This window comes from Ixodes scapularis, unplaced genomic scaffold (genome assembly GCF_016920785.2).
Source record: "Ixodes scapularis isolate PalLabHiFi unplaced genomic scaffold, ASM1692078v2 PGA_scaffold4__175_contigs__length_147842914, whole genome shotgun sequence".
NCBI lineage: Eukaryota > Metazoa > Arthropoda > Arachnida > Ixodida > Ixodidae > Ixodes > Ixodes scapularis.
This window is the reverse complement of record NW_024609879.1, coordinates 135,302,934-135,315,993: the sequence shown is the minus strand read 5'-3', so window position 1 is coordinate 135,315,993 and position 13,060 is coordinate 135,302,934. Positions and strand designations below refer to the sequence as shown.

The 13,060-nt window shown below is 47.5% G+C and overlaps 1 pseudogene; it reads left to right on the top strand.

The window, feature by feature from the left end:
- The first annotated feature begins 913 nt into the window (after nucleotides 1-913).
- Nucleotides 914-13,060, top strand: part of LOC120842639 — a 36,440-nt pseudogene continuing 24,293 nt past the window's right edge.

Genomic DNA, 13,060 nt, shown 5'->3' with positions numbered 1-13,060 from the left:
CTGAGACTGGGTTTTTTTTTTGAAGAGCAGAAGTAACAGAAAAACAGACAGGTCTCAAACTCAGCTACAAGTTTATTTCGTCAACCTCCTCTTATATAGTTCGTTCTGGTCGTCATCAACCAATCACATACGACTTGACCTCTGCACCGTGACTTTACAGGTTCCACTCTATCACAAAAGAAGCGGACACTCCCAACGTTTCCAAGTGAAAAGGTTCTAGTAGCAGATATGCCTCACAAAGACTTCAAGCAACTCTTTTGTGTCCTCACAATAAACAGGACAACAGCCCACAACAACATCCCACTCAAAACCGGTCACCTCCAAAATTATAGAAAACAAACAATACCCTCCAAACCACACCACAGACAATACACACCAAAAAAGCCTTTCAAAATGACTACAAAAAAAAGAAAAAAAACAACAACTTAAAACTGTAAAAATTGCTTGCAGCGGTTCCCTATTTGCATGGAAGGTTGACTAATGTAATTTCCCAACGATCTAATCCTAATTGTTTCTCTCACCACCCTTTTAACATCGTTGCTTTCCTTAACAACTACATCCGTTCCAGACCAATCCGTTGTGCAGTTTCCACACTCCTCCAGATGCTTAGCCAACTCCGAATTTGCTGCATTATTTTTAACATTCCTTTTGTGTTCTGTTAAACGATCGTTCAAACACCAAGAGGTTTGGCCTACATGCTTAAAACCACACGCCAAAGGAACCTCATACACCACGCCTACGCTACACGGCACCGACTTTTCCCTATGCGCCTTCTGACAGCCCCTCTGAACCGTTTCAAAAGGTGTCAATCTATCTAACCTAAAATCAGTGCTGAATACTACATCTACTCTGGAATCTTCTTCTCGGAAAGAACTTCAGGAGGCATGGAGACTACCATCTGTGGAGCGCCGTCATGAGGACACATTTCGACCGTGCGTGGTATGTCAAAAGAAGGCATGTGTTGGACAGTTTCAAGTTGTGGAATTCTCGGGGGGCAGAGGCAAAGAAGTGTGTACAGGGCACAGGAAATTGTAAACAACGGCATTGTATAATTAACCCGGAAAATGTAGTGATGTCAAAGAAATTGGAGGAGTTCTTGGGTAGAGGTCCGAAGTACTGTGTAAACGTTAAGCCGTCTAGAATCGACGTGTTTTCTGACATACAGTCGATCGCCAGGGTTGTGGATAGTGAGGAGAAACTTGCGTTTGTCGAAGATGCAGTAGGGCGCATGGAAAAATTAATGGGAAACGCGTACCCCATCGATAGGAGGAATTTCAAGGATGTGAGAGCGGTGAAACAAGAGTTAGAAAGGAGTTCGTTAAAACTGTTGCAGACAGATAAAACAGGAAGGTTTGCAGTTTTGCCTGTACAGGCCTTTCAGAAGAAGTCGGAGGAAGCGTTGGGGTCATTGTTTAATGAATGGAAGGGTAATATCGGGAAGCTGAGGATGAGCATTTGTAAGGTTTTTCGGGAGGAAAGCATGGAAGAGGTAGCGAAGAGCGTGTTGAAACCGTTGCGTTCAACGCTCAACCTTAAATTCTTTTTGAATGATCATAAGATTGAAATGCCCCTACGTACCGTTGTTAACGAGAATGGGACGTGGCAGAGGGTGGTCTGATGCTTTTTACAGCGGGGTTTGAAGTTAGCTAATTTGGAGAAGTCGATTGCCTTAAGGAACTCTAGTGAGTTGATTGAAGTAATGGAAAAGTTTCACGGAAGGAAGTGCGCGGTATTCTCCATGGACATCAAGGACCTATATTACTCTTTAGAGAAAAACAGACTAATGAATAGAGTGAGGGTTGCCTTGGAAGGGAACCTTATTAAGTTTCAATCAGGAACAGGATTAGCGGTGGATAGTTTTCTTTCGGTGCTAGACCTTTATTTAAAGTCAACGGTATTGGACTACGAAGGTCGAAATTTTGTGCAAAAAGAGGGAGACTGTATAGGTTCGTCTGTAGCGCCTTTGTCAGCGGAAATTTACTTAAACACGGTGGACCAACAAGTCTATGACAAGGTAGAAGAGGTGTCTCCAAAGTGTTTTGTGAAAAGATTTGTGGATGATATTTTAGTTTGCTCTGTTCAGGAAGGGTTGGACCAAGTTTTGGAACAAGTAGTAAGGTCAGCGGCGCCAGAGTTGAGATTCACATTAGAGAGGCCAAAGGGCGAGGTCCTGCAATTTCTCGACCTGCGTTTACATTTGGAACGAGGTCTTTGTTGGGAGTATGGGAAGGAAAACCCAAAACCAGTTCTGTCAAAGAGTAGCTGTCACTCGAAAAATGTAAAAGCCGGGGTAGTCAGATCTTTGATTAGTAATGCTTTGGTCAGATCATGCATGCATTTTGGACCGGAGGCACTAAAAAACCAGTGGGAAAGACTGGTAATGGCAGGCTATGGGGAAGAGTACATCAAAAGGCAGATTGCCCTACAGTGCAGGGAGAAAAAGGGGAAGACGCAAGAAATCAGGAATAGGTACGCTGTGGTTCCGTATTTTCACGAGGTGTCCCACAATCTTAGAGCATGTGCAAAAAAATATGGCGTGGATGTAGTATTCAGCACGGATTTTAGGTTAGATAGATTGACACCTTTTGAAACGGTTCAGAGGGGCTGTCAGAAGGCGCATAGGGAAAAGTCGGTGCCGTGTAGCGTAGGCGTGGTGTATGAGGTTCCTTTGGCGTGTGGTTTTAAGTATGTAGGCCAAACCTCTCGGTGTTTGAACGATCGTTTAACAGAACACAAAAGGAATGTTAAAAATAATGCAGCAAATTCGGAGTTGGCTAAGCATCTGGAGGAGTGTAGAAACTGCACAACGGATTGGTCTGGAACGGATGTAGTTGTTAAGGAAAGCAACGATGTTAAAAGGGTGGTGAGAGAAACAATTAGGATTAGATCATTGGGAAATTGCATTAGTCAACCTTCCATGCAAATAGGGAACCGCTGCAAGCAATTTTTACAGTTTTAAGTTTTTTTTTTTTCTTTTTTTTTGTAGTCATTTTGAAAGGCTTTTTTGGTGTGTATTGTCTGTGGTGTGGTTTGGAGGGTATTGTTTGTTTTCTATAATTTTGGAGGTGACCAGTTTTGAGTGGGATGTTGTTGTGGGCTGTTGTCCTGTTTATTGTGAGGACACAAAAGAGTTGCTTGAAGTCTTTGTGAGGCATATCTGCTGCTAGAACCTTTTCACTTGGAAACGTTGGGAGTGTCCGCTTCTTTTGTGATAGAGTGGAACCTGTAAAGTCACGGTGCAGAGGTCAAGTCGTATGTGATTGGTTGATGACGACCAGAACGAACTATATAAGAGGAGGTTGATGAAATAAACTTGTAGCTGAGTTTGAGACCTGTCTGTTTTTCTGTTACTTCTGCTCTTCAAAAAAAACCCCAGTCTCAGGGTAAACGACGAAATGGTTGACAAGTTGACGTTCGACGCGGCGTATGACTTGGCGCTCACGGCGGAAGCCGCAGCCAGGCAGCTGAAGGACATCAACGAGGATCGAAAGACGGTCACGGACGGGGACGCCAGCGTGCATGCAACCGCAGAGAAGAGCTCGCCTCACGAAAAGGAAGAGAGTTGCTACCGTTGTAACGGTAAGCATCTTCCGACTTCATGCAAGTTCAAGACTTCAACATGTTATAAGTGTCAGAAGCTAGGGCACATCGCGGCAGCGTGTCGTTCGAAAAAACAGGCGGTGAAGCCAGCGACGGGAAGCAAACGTGGAAACGCAAAACAGGTGCACGAAGTGGATGAGTTATTCTCCATCTGCGAGCTAACCGAGGCACCAAAGAAGTACATGATCGAAGTTTCCATTGCAAATGAGCAAGTCACTATGGAAGTGGACTCTGGTGCATCCTGTTCGATAGTCAGTGAAGACACGTTCAGGAAAATTGAAGCAAGCTCAAGAAAAAAGATTCCTATCGTGGAATCGAGCACCAAGCTGGTCACATGGTCCAGTGAAACGCTGCCGACCCTCGGTAAAGCGATGGTGGACGTCATGTTCAGAGATCACGTTGCAACATTGCCGTTGCTAGTGGTCGGAAGGCAAGGCAACAGTTTGCTGGGCAGGAACTGGTTTCCAGCATTGGGGATTGGAGTGCAAGGCATCCAAAAGCTCAGCAGCTCCGAAGAGGACCTAACGGAAGCTTTTCAGGAGATTTTCGGCAGCGACTTGCCAGGATTCACAGGAGCACCCCTTCACATTGAACTGAAAGACACCGCTGAGCCGAAGTTCCTCAAGTGTCGTCCAGTGCCATTTGCCCTTCGTGAAGACGTCAACAACGAGCTGGACCGCCTCCAGAAGCAAGGCATCTTGGAGCCTACCCAGTATGCCAGCTGGGCGACGCCACTGGTAGTGGTAAGAAAAAAAGACGGTTCGCTGAGACTGTGTGGGGATTATCGAAGTACGGTGAACAAGGCAGTGAAAAGCAATGTTTACCCTCTACCGACCACCACCGAAGTGTTTGCAGCAATAGGCACCAGCTGCATCTTCACAAAACTCGACCTCGCGCAGGCCTACCAGCAGCTGACGCTGGACGATGAGTCTGCAGAGCTCCTCACAATCAACACCTTGAAAGGACTTTACAGAGTCCGACGACTGCCTTTCGGTGTTTCGGCAGCGCCGGGACTGTTTCAGCGTGTCGTCGACAGTCTGATCTCTGGAATCCCTGGCGTTGTGGCGTACCTGGATGATATCATCATCTCGGGAAAAACAAAACAAGAACACAACGAGCGTGTGGAGGCTGTGTTGCGACGGTTACAAGACGCCAGACTGAGGGCCAACAAGGACAAGTGCCAGTTTGGCAAGACAAGCATAGAGTACCTTGGACACAAGATCGATGCTTCGGGGATTCACCCAAGTGCCAGCAAGGTTGCAGCAATCCACTGCGCTCCAGCTCCAACTAACAAAAAAGAACTACAGGCCTTCTTGGGCATGGTGAACTTCTACAGTCGATTCCTAGAGGGGAAGGCAGAGGTTGCAGAGATTTTGCATCGCCTGCTAGACGACGGACGTAAGTGGACCTGGACAAGGGAACACCAGAACGCTTTTGAGAGCCTCAAGAAACTGCTGACTTCTGAGTCTCTTCTGGTGAAGTACGACACCGGTCGTCCTCTGGTGCTATGCTGTGACGCCTCACCAGTGGGGGTTGGAGCAGTGTTGGCACACCAAGACGACGAACGACGGGAATGAGCTTCCTATCGCATATGCCTCACGTACTCTTGGCAAGAGCGAGCGTAATTATGCACAAATCGACCGAGAAGGTCTTGCTGTTGTCTACGGGGTTAGACACTTTCACCAGTATCTGGCAGGAAGAAGTTTTTCGATCGTAACGGATCATAAGCCGCTACTGGGATTGTTCGGCACAGACAAGCGCATGCCTGAGGTCCTTTCACCTCAAATGCTACGGTGGACACTCCTGTTGAGTGCCTACAACTACCAGATCAAGTACCGGAAGGGTCAAGACAACTCTAACGCGGATGGTCTCAGCCGGCTGCCACTGCCTGGAGATGTTGACGAACCAGCACCACCCGGTGACATCCTGTTGCTTGAAGCCGTCCAGTACCCTCCACTTCTGGCTAACATTGCGGCCTTGACTGGAAAGGACACCGTGCTCTCAAGAGTGAAGCAATGGGTGCTCAGCGGATGGCCCGATGACAGTTCTGGTGGAGACTTCGCACCATTCGAAGTGAGGCAAACAGAATTGTCAGTGCATCGAGACTGTTTGTTATGGGGTAACCGTGTCGTGATCCCCAAGGCGGCAAGGAGCCAAGTCCTACAGCTCTTGCACGCAAATCATCCTGGAATGACGGCAATGAAGGCAATGGCTCGTAGCCTAATCTGGTGGCCGAAACTCGATGAAGAGATAGAGGAGTTTGTGCGCTACTGCGACAAGTGCCAAACCAACCGTCAGAGCGACCCCAAGGCACCAGTACACTTCTGGATTAAAAAAAAAGAGCAGCCCTGGAGCAGGTTGCATGTCGACTTCGCAGGCCCAGTCAAGGGCGAGGTTTTCTTGATGATCGTCGATGCTTATTCCAACTGGGTGAAAGTAGATATCATGCCATCGATGACCTCTACTGCCGTAATCAGGAGCCTGCGCAAGTGTTTTGCAACACATGGGTTGCCGGACGTCATTGTGTCCGATAATGGAACTGCATTCACCAGCCGAGAGATGCAAGACTTCCTCAAGCTCAATGCTGTCCGCTTTGTGTACACAGCTCCATACCACCCTGCAAGCAGTGGCAGGGCAGAGCGGATGGTGAGGGAGGTGAAGGCGACACTCAAGAAGCAGTCGGAGGGAGATACCCAGTGCAGAATCTCGCGATTTCTGTTCAAACAGCACACCACCCCCCACTCAGTGACTGGCAAGACACCAGCGGAGCTCATGATGGGACGGAAGTTACGTTCCCCACTGGACAGGCTTCATCCGGATCGGATTAGAGAACCGGAGAGACCAGACCTAAAGGTGAAGAAGTTCCAGCTAGGAGATGCGGTCTACATGAGAAGTTTCATCCCTGGCCCGCGATGGAAAGCAGCAAAGGTGGTTGCCATAATGGGCCCAGTCTCGTACAAAGTGCAGCAGGAGAACGGCGAGACTCATCGACGCCACCGTGACCAGCTGCGCAAGGCTTGGCTGGACGTGAGCATCAACCCAAAGAGCCGGGACAATGCTGTTCAGCTGCCACCCATCACCTGTCGTCAAGAGCCAACGGAACAAGTGCGTTCACCAAATGCAGAGGTCCATGACCAGCCGACAAGTCCTCCTCCTCGAAGTTCATCAAGACTGCGTCGACCAGTCTCCAGATTGGGACCTTATCTGTATTAACTAACGACTGCGCTCCTTACTAAGAGGGGAGGGATGTAATGTAGTGACAAGTTTCACTGTTTTAGCTATGTTTAGCGGACTCTGTGTTTTGGTTGTCAACCTTGTTATCTGTTTGTTACCGGATCAGCAAAATAAAACCTACCACTCGTAACGAAGACCGCGATGTGTTCGGCTCAAGTCATTACACATATGACACGGTCTGCCGCTACGGCATTCTGCAAGATTTATTCGATGTTGGTTTCCGTGGTCGAATGTTGAATGCTATGCAGTGTTATCTGGAGCAGGGTACTTTCCGCGTCAGGATCGGGACAACCCTCTCTAAAGAGTGTTTACAGGAACATAGAGTCACTCAAGGGGGTGGACTCAGTGTCACTCTTTTTATATCTTCAAATTTAATTGTATTGGCTTGCAATTCCTCCTTGCAATCTTCTCTATATGTTGATGATCTACAGATCTCCGTTTCATCCGTTATTTCCCCAATTTCCCCGAAATCCAGTCGACCCTATAATGTACACATGCATTTTGAACCCCGCCTCACCCTCTCCGCACCCCAAGTCATAAACATCCCACCCAGCTCACCTCCCTCCCTCCCACTCTCTGCACCCTAAGTCATAAACATCCCTCCCTCCTCCCCCCCCCCCCCCCCAATCCGAAAAAAATTCCAGGCTACGCCACTGCAGTCGTGTCCAACCTGCGGTTAATATAACTTGGTCAAATGGGCCGATACAACTGGTTTAAACTTTTCTCCCGAAGAAAGAGCTCACGTCTGTTTTTCTCATCAACGTGGAATTCTTCAGGAATCGTCTCTGAACATGTATAATACTCCAATTGTTTAAAAAAAAATCAACACATGTAAGTTTTTGGGCACTGTGTTTCATTCCAAGTTGACTTTCATTCCACACATTAAGAGCTTAAAACTCGGGTCTTAAATTTCTTAACATCCTTAAGGTCTTGTCGCATGTATCATGGGGCTCTGACCGACTATGCCTCTTGCGCATCTATCGCTCAGTCATTGGTTCTCAGCTCGATTATGGTAGTATTGTTTATAACTCCGCCCGGGCATCGGTCCTGAAGATGTAATGTCCGATTCATCATCAGGGACCGATTAGCTACTGGTGTGTTTCGAACCTCCCCGGTGCTTAGCCTTTATGCAAACGCGAATTGACCGTCTCTGGACTATAGGAGATTTTCTGTGGGCTTTATTTACTCCGTCAGGGTCCGTTTTGTCGCGGAGCACCCGATTCGAGACAGTATTCAAAATATAAAGTTCCAAGCATATTTCAAAACAAACCTTACATAGTCCCCCTCCCCCCCCCCCCCCCCCCCACACCTTTTTCTATGTGGAATATGGCAGTGCAGCACAATCTCTTGGAAGGATGCAAACCCTCTACTAGTACAGTACCTACCAAATATGGCCCCATGGAGCCAGGGCCGTACCCAGAAAAAAATTTCGGGAAGGAGGGGGGGGGGGGGGGGGGGGGGGGTTTCGGGGACAACGGCGGCCATTTTGAAAGTGTCTATTGTCTTATTTTCGCCTATGAATCATGTGCATCGGTGGCATATAATGGAGAGTTACAGCAAACCGGAGAACCGGTCCCGGTTTGGTACCCGGTAGCCGACCGGCGCCACTGCGCGTGCGCAGAGGTGGAGATTAAAATCGGCTGGCTGCCAGTGCACCGACCAGGGCCGTACCCAGAAAACAATTTCGGGGAGAATCAGAACCCCCCTAACCCCCCCCCCCCCCCCCCCCCCCCCCTGGTTACGGCCCTGCATGGAGCCACTGCTACATGCCTTGCGACTTTACACTAACCAAATACAATAAAATGGATGTTACACAGGAAGGCATAAAGCAGGAATGTTTTTAGCTTCAAACCCGATATCAGGAGTTCGCCCGTTTTATACAGGCAGGACGAAAAAAGACTCTGTAGTAGGCTGTGCTATTGTGTGACCATCGATAAATCAAATAAAAATAATCAATTCGAATAGGCACTATACTAAAAGCAGAGCTCTATGATTCGCTGCTGGCTGTTGATTGCATAATTATGAAAAAGGTTTCCTCACGCTACAATCTACACACACTTCTTGAGTTCTCTAAAGGCAGTCACATCAATGAACCGTGTAACAAACCTACTGGTTTTTGAGTTGATATTGATATTGTCCCATGCTGGGTTCCTCGCCACGTTGGCATTGCCGGAAATGAAGCGGCTGATTGCGCAGCAAGCTCTGCTGGTGAGAGAGAAATCGACATACATTAAATACCATACAAAGATTACCACAACTCTTTGAAACGTTGCATACGAGCAAAGTGGCAGCTGCAGTCAAACCTGGGGGTTGGTGGCCGAGTAGGTAAGCGCACACCAGCTCAGAGCACGTGGAGCGAAAGCTCGCGCTGCAGAACCCAGGGATACTGGGCTCATTCCCTACCCCTGCCCGTTTTGATCTGGATGAGCATCGTCACGGCGTGCGATCGTGTATCACTACTGCGTGACGCACGTTAAAGATCCCAAGCTAGCGGGAGCGCTTCTATGATTCTGTATCAAAGCTGGACAGAGATACTCCAAAAAGTATTCGGGAATACAATAACTGAGATGCATGCGTTTTAAGGCCCAAAATACATATTCTGAGATACATTTGTCAAGAAAGTATTCCGGAATACAGATACAGATACTTATAGAAATACATTTGTTTCCGAACGGTGCTACGTGGGGAGGGTGCATCGCGTTGCGAATGCGAATGGTATAACTTATTCACTCGTGCTCATCTTTTTGTACCATTTTATGCACTACCCCTAACCTCAAACTTTTTATTTATCATTAATGCCGCTAAAAAAACATGTGACCCTTGTTGAACCAGATAGTTACAGAACGTTAAAGCCTTCGTACCATGCTTGACAAAATTCGTCTGCCCAAAATGAATTCTGTTTTGCCGCGAGGCCGCATCTCAAACTGTCGTCTTATGTGCTTCTGAATCACCCATAGTTTGGGAAGATTGGACAACAGGGCCGTACTTTTTCTCCACTCAACTCTTTTACAACGTTCGCTCTGTTAAATTGGGATGAGTGGAGGGCTCTGTGAGACGAGCTGATTTCGATATTTTTGCAAGTAACCTTTCTTAAACCACAGTTTTTTATGTTGGTGACTGAGATGGATCATGTTATAGGGAGATTTAATAGTATAAATTCCGTAGCAACTTGCACCAAACAGATGTTTTATCCTTTAAATCTATTTAAATAAAAAGCAACAAATCTAACGAGATAGTAAGTCTGGCAAAGTATCGCGATACAAGCGATACATGTAAATGTGTTTCACTACTGAGATACAAATACATTTTTAAAATGTATCTCGATACAGAGATACAGATACTCGAAAGTAGTTTTAAGATACTATTACGCTACATTTGTATCGCGATACTGCCCAGCCCTGTTCTGTAGGTTACGAATCTGTCAAACCCGTCTCGCACATGGGCACCTTCTTAGCCGGGAGGATGCCCCTGAGTGTGGGCACTGTAACTTGCCTCTAAGTATTATGCGCATACTCATCGAATGCCCTATGCTTGATCAACGCTGTTACAAACACTTCTCACTGCTTTATAAAGAACACATTCCTCTACACCTTGGCACTAGGTGCCGCCCATCCCACACAGCTGCGCTTTTAACTTCTTCGCAGATGTCGGCCTTGTACACCGACTGTGACTTTACTGCCTATCTTAAACACATGGTCATCTTTTGTGACCACGTGTGACCATGAACTGTGAACACATTCATGTTCACAGTTTGATCACAGATTTCGCTACTATAGCTCTTTCCTCCCCTTAACCACATATTGCAGTAATCTAAGCTTGCCGCAACATAGCCTTGGATGCTGATGTGCCATAAACACCCCCCCCCCCAAAAAAAAAAAAAACAACAACATTATTTTAACATGTGTAATTACAAGCCCATACCCTGATCGGCTTATCCGTTTTATAGCCTAAAAGTATGATTCCGGGCAATGTCAAGTTCGTGCTGCAAAGTAATCGCTGATAGTATCAGGAATGTTTTAATTTAATCAAAATTAACTGTTGGGCTAGTTGGCTACACATTGTATAAAAATTCAAAAGCGCAAACACCAAGGAAAAGAAGATGGGACAGGACAGAGCGCTCACTCCAAGTTTGCGCTTTTGAATTTTTATACAATGTTTCAATTTAAAGCAACATTTTTTTTTTTTAAGGCACAGGGATGAGAGATGATTGCCATCAGGCTGCGGACGACTGGTATTTGAGCTCCCTGCCGTTTTGGGGTTGACTAGTCAACGGACTGACTACAAAATGATCAATAGGTGGCTACAGTGGACCTTGCGCTGTAAAAAGAGCTGGGAAAATCGGTGCCTGCGCATAGAAAGCTCGAACTTGCACTGAATTTTCACGTAAGTTAGACCAACAGTCCAAGGTTAACGGCGGGCGTTGCTGTTGAAACGTTGAATTTCCGTAAATTAAATAAGCCGCCGTCTCATTTCACTGCGAATCGCAGGCGAGCGCGTGGCGCCATCTCCCGATAGGCGCGGCGAGCAGATGGCCCGCGCTGTGTCATCTGTCCGCTGCGTCTTTCTGGAGATGGCGCCACGCGTTACAAGCACCTCTCTCAGAGAGCCTAGATTTAAGAGGGGGAGCAACTCATAGCTTGAAGAGCTTCGCAATTTAATGGTGGACGCCTCCTGTGCAGATTGGTTGGAAGCGCATGCGTGGCGTTGTCGCGTTGTAAGGAGGATATCGAGCGGAGACTGCTGAGCCGCTTGCAGACGATCACCAACCGCAATCACGTAACGCTGATCGTCTAGGCTCGCTCGAAGTTATCAAGAAAGGATGTAGGACAAAATCGTCCCGGACAAAGTGATCCAAAGTTTATGTTGTCTTTATCGTTTCTATCTACTTTTAAAATAAGTAAACGTATTCATTTGAAAGTAAACATCTTCGACAGAAATCTGTCTGGTTTGGGGAACAATTCGAAAAAAGAAAACTCAAACCAAAAGTTTAGAAACAACAGTTCCCAACGTTTCGGGGTCGACTTGACTCCTTCTTCAGGGGTGACTAAAAATGGAATTGGACAGCGCGAGCTTCAACCTCTCCTTCTTCTTCTACCGAGGTGATGTTTTCTGAACGTGACGCAGGCCATGGACGTAAATAGATGGTAAGGCCCCGAGGGACCTGTTAATGTTCCCCGGTGTATTCTGGATGTGCCACGACTCCAAGAACAGGCGTCTTCGAATATGTGGCTCCGTGTCTATCACGTGTGCTTTTCCGAAGTCGATCCGATGATCAAACACCTCACAATGTTCCGCGACGGCGCTACGCTCGCGATCGAAATTGCGCACATCGTTCTGGTGCTGGCGCATGTGTTCGGGAAAAGATTTAGTTTCACCGATGTAGGCGGCGGGGCACTCCGCACACGGTATCTTGTAGACCACGCCCTGTGCTTTCTCTTTTGGGAGGCGATCTTTTGGCCTTGGCATGAGCCGTCCTAATGTTGATACTAGCTTGTGCGCCACTTGGATACCTTCTTTTCGGAGCACGGGCGCCAGTGTCTCGCTCGTCCCTTTTACATAGGGGACGCTGATGCGCGCGATGGGGCGGGGCTGTGTGTCACCCGACGATCCATGGTTATTGCGCGTGCAGCACTGTCGACGGGCGACGCGTTGGACAAAACTCCTTGAATAGCCGTTTTTTTGTAGGTCAGCAAGTATGGTCTGGTTCTTCTTTCTTCTGTCTCTTTCCGACGAGCAGATGGTCGTTGCTCTAGACAGGAGAGTAGAGACCACCGACGTCTTGTGACTCGTTGGGTGGTTCGAGTCATAATCAAGGTAGCGTCCGGTGTGTGTTGGCGTCCTGTAGACCGTGAACCCCAGCTTGTCTCCTTGCCTTTTCACCAGAGCATCGAGGAACGGCAAGACTCCATCTCAGCTCGTATTCTACAGTGAACTGGATGGCCGGTTCTATGGAATTCAGGTGTGCGAGGAAGTGGTTCACCTCTGATTTCTTCACGATGCAAAAGCAATCATCTACATAGCGCATGAACTCTTTTGGCCTGTTGGCGAAAGTGCTAAGCGCTTTCTGTTCAACCACTTCCATTGTGAGGTTTGCCGTCGTGACCGAAATAGAGGCGCCCATTGCCGTTCCGCTGACTTGTTCGAAAAGCTCACCCTTGAAGCTGAAGTACGTACTGCCAAGGCAGAACTCGAGAAAGCGGCATAGCTCATCAACACTGAGGCTGGT